The sequence below is a fragment of the Lethenteron reissneri genome, chromosome 63 (genome assembly GCF_015708825.2).
Source record: "Lethenteron reissneri isolate LAM-NWPU_2019-01 chromosome 63, ASM1570882v1, whole genome shotgun sequence".
Classification (NCBI taxonomy): Eukaryota; Metazoa; Chordata; class Hyperoartia; order Petromyzontiformes; family Petromyzontidae; genus Lethenteron; species Lethenteron reissneri.
The window spans coordinates 592,719-597,191 of record NC_083841.1 but is presented as its reverse complement, the minus strand read 5'-3'; positions in this window follow the sequence as shown (position 1 = coordinate 597,191).

The following is a 4,473-nucleotide window of genomic DNA, read 5'->3' as shown; positions in this document are numbered from 1 at the left end:
GGAGGTGACATGACGTCACTTGAGCGGCTCTGTAACTTACATAAATTATGTTAATGAGCCTGGCCCACACGTGGAGGGATGGGCCGTGGGTGCCGAACCGGTCACAACGAACTCGTGACGTCTTTCACGAATAAATTATGTTAATGAGCCGCCAGTCAGTGGGCGTGGCTTTGCCCAAATAAGGATAGTGCTTGAACAGATAACGGAAGTGACCCAGGCAGAGGTGACGTCACGCTCCCTTGAGACCGGTTGGGGTGAATACTTTGGTGACATGACGTCACTAGCAAGGTACACCTCCCCCTGGCGTTTCACGCCGATGAGGTCATGCTGAGTGGTGACGTCACAGAGCGGAGTTGGAGTTTAAGTTGATTAAGATTAATTTTCCATTGCTCCCTCCCTTGAACAGAGACCCCTTGGGTGTGTGTGCTCAGCTCAACAATGTGGACATTATTGTGTGTGTGTGTGTGTACACACTGTGTGTGTACACACACACACACACAGTGTGTACACACACTGTGTGTGTGTGTGCACTGTGTGTACACTGTGTGTGTGTACATTGTGTGTGTACACTGTGTGTACATTGTGTGTACACTGTGTGTACATTGTGTGTGTGTACACACTGTGTGTACACTGTGTGTGTGTGTACATTGTGTGTGTACACTGTGTGTACATTGTGTGTACACTGTGTGTGTACATTGTGTGTGTACACACTGTGTGTGTACACACAGTGTGTACATGTGTGTGTGTACATTGTGTGTGTGTGTACACACTGTGTGTACACTGTGTGTGTGTGTGTACATTGTGTGTGTACACTGTGTGTACATTGTGTGTACACTGTGTGTGTACATTGTGTGTGTGTACACACTGTGTGTGTGTACATTGTGTGTGTGTGTGTACACACTGTGTGTGTACACACACACACACAGTGTGTACACACACTGTGTGTGTGTGTGCACTGTGTGTGTACAGTGTGTGTACATTGTGTGTGTACACTGTGTGTACATTGTGTGTACACTGTGTGTGTACATTGTGTGTGTGTACACACTGTGTGTGTACACACACACAGTGTGTACATGTGTGTGTGTACATTGTGTGTGTGTGTACACACTGTGTGTACACTGTGTGTGTACATTGTGTGTGTGTACACACTGTGTGTGTACACACACACAGTGTGTACATGTGTGTGTGTACATTGTGTGTGTGTGTACACACTGTGTGTGTACACTGTGTGTGTGTACATTGTGTGTGTGTGTGTACACACTGTGTGTGTACATGTGTGTGTGTGTGTACATTGTGTGTGTGTGTACACACTGTGTGTACACTGTGTGTGTGTACATTGTGTGTGTGTGTACACTGTGTGTGTGTACATTGTGTGTGTGTGTACATGTGTGTGTGTGTGTACATTGTGTGTGTGTGTACACACTGTGTGTACACTGTGTGTGTGTACATTGTGTGTGTGTGTACACTGTGTGTGTGTACATTGTGTGTGTGTGTGTACACACTGTGTGTGTACATGTGTGTGTGTGTGTACTTTGTGTGTGTGTGTACACACTGTGTGTACACTGTGTGTGTGTACATTGTGTGTGTGTGTACACTGTGTGTGTACACTGTGTGTACATTGTGTGTACACTGTGTGTACATTGTGTGTGTGTACACTGTGTGTGTACACTGTGTAAATTGTGTGTACACTGTGTGTGTGTACACTGTGTGTACACTGTGTGTACATTGTGTGTACACTGTGTGTACACTGTGTGTACACTGTGTGTGTACATTGTGTGTACACTGTGTGTGCATTGTGTGAGTGTACACTGTGTGTACACTGTGTTTACACTGTGTGTGTACATTGTGTGTACACTGTGTGTGTGTACACTGTGTGTACTCTGTGTGTGTGTACACTGTGTGTGTGTACACTGTGTGTGTACTCTGTGTGTGTGTACACTGTGTGTGTGTACACTGTGTGTGTACTCTGTGTGTGTGTACACTGTGTGTGTACACTGTGTGTGTGTACATTGTGTGTACACTGTGTGATGGCTGGGTGTATGGAATTGATGTGGTTGAGGAATTGGTCTAGAGCAGGCCGGCCATGTGGCCAGATGACAAAAGTGTCATCTACGTACCTCTTCCATAAGGTCGGGCGTAGAGTGGCAGTCTGGATGGCGTCAGTCTCAAATTTCTCCATGAAGACGTTGGCTACAACCGGAGATAGGGGGGAGCCCATTGGGGTGCCCTCAGTTTCAGTGGCGGCTCCTGCAAAATCTCTCAGGGGGGGCAAATGTCTGGATGATTGATAAGGATAAGGTCCACACATGCAATGGATAAATTAACAGCTTAAGCATGTAAAGGCAACTTCACTTCTTTAATATTAATGAAAAATAAAGTGACTCTTATAATACATCTTGTTTGTTTCTATCTCACTATTATTACAATCCACTCAGTTTCTTTTATTAAAGACTCCACTAGGTGGCGACATAATATTGTTGGCTGAAACGTGCTTACGTATGATGACGTAAGCACGTTAGTGCGAGCCCTCCTGGAAGCCATAGAGAATGCATTGCTTCGCCCGCCGTTCGAAAAACAACATCTTTGAATGTAAGTCTACGGGAACACTCTGGGCGATTCTCAGCCGGAGTGAAATCGCCCAAAAAGAGGCGGTACTCCACAGAACGTGACATGACGCTGATTGGACTATATCCAGAGGCACAGTAACGGCTGAGATTGGTGGTGCGTCGCCCAATCGCCCTAATGAAGAAACCGCCCCTGCTCAGTTTGTAGAAAGTTCCATTCCAGGTGAAGTATGTATTGGTTAAGCAGTGTCTCACCAGGGGGGGTACCCCAGCATTCAGTCCTTGATGAACCAAGTCTTCAATGATTGCGATGGTGTCAGGTACAGGAACTTTGGTGAATAAGGAAACCACATCAAAACTGACAAACAGGTCGTCTGGGGACAGGGAAACGTCGTGAGAATTGTATTTTATTATGTTAAATTTTTATTATTTTATTATTTCCCTTCTACGTGACTTTACCGAAAGAACCAAGAAGATTTACTTTGTTTGTTTTCTACCTGATGACGATTGCTTGTGTTGCAATCGAAACGTCCCATTCTATTATTTAATTTATTTCCTTTCTACGTTACTTTACCGAAAGAACCAAAAAGCAAAATGAAAATTCGCTGAAATAACTTGACCAACATGGTTGCTTCTTCTAGGTTCTTTCGGTAAAGTCACGTAGAAGGGAAGTAATAAAATAATAAAAATAAAACATAATAAAATAATTCTCACGACGTTTATTATGTTTTATTTATATTATTTTATTACTTCCCTTCTACGCGACGACTTTACCGAAAGAACCAAGAAGATGAATCCCTGCTGCAGTCACAAACAGCTTTACATCGAAATTTAACACGGTTGCTGCAGCGCCACCGTGTGGCCACAGAGTGCAACTGCAGCGCCTCAGCGCGCTAATTGTAGCAGGGGAACTGTTCGGTGTCTTCACGGCTTCATTGCAGCCAACCCGCTTGGGACAAACGCCAGAACGCCGCAGCAGCAGCAGGGTGGGGGGGGGGGGCTGGTCACGTGGGTGGGGGAGGGGGAGAGGCGGGGCTGGTCACGTGGGCTGGGAGAGGGGCGGGGCTGGTCACGTGGGCTGGGGGAGGGGGAGGGGCGGAGCTGGTCACGTGGGCTGGGGGAGGGGCGGGGCTGGTCACGTGGGTGGGTGGGGGGGGGAGGCTGGTCACGTGGGTGGGTGGGGGGGGAGGGGGGCTGGTCACGTGGGTGGGTGGGGGAGGGGGGCTGGTCACGTGGGTGGGGGGGGGGAGGGGGGCTGGTCACGTGGGTGGGGGGGGGAGGGGGCTGGTCACGTGGGTGGGTGGGGGGGGAGGGGGGCTGGTCACGTGGGGGGGGAGGGGGGCTGATCACGTGGGTGGGGGGGGGGCTGGTCACGTGGGTGGGGGGGGGCTGGTCACCTGGGTGGGGGGTAGGGGGGCTGGTCACGTGGGTGGGTGGGTGGGGGGGGAGGGGGGCTGGTCACGTGGGTGGGGGGGGGGGCTGGTCACGTGGGGGGGGGGAGGGCTGGTCACGTGGGGGGGGGAGGGGGGCTGGTCACGTGGGTGGGGGGGGGGAGGGGGGCTGGTCACGTGGGTGGGTGGGGGAGGAGGGCTGGTCACGTGGGTGGGTGGGGGGGGGATGGGGGCTGGTCCCGTGGGTGGGTGAGGGGGGGGCTGGTCACGTGGGTGGGTGGGGGGGGAGGGGGGCTGGTCACGTGGGTGGGGGGGGAGGCTGGTCACGTGGGTTGGTGGGGGGGGGAGGGCTGGTCACGTGGGGGGGGGAGGGGGGCTGGTCACGAATAATAACAGGGGAGTCAGTTGTGAGTGCGAAGGGACTGGTGGCCACGGTGCCAGGCTAGGTGTCTGTACCTCCCCCACTCACCCCCCCCGGTGCCAGGCTAGGTGTCTGTACCTACCCCCACTCACCCCCC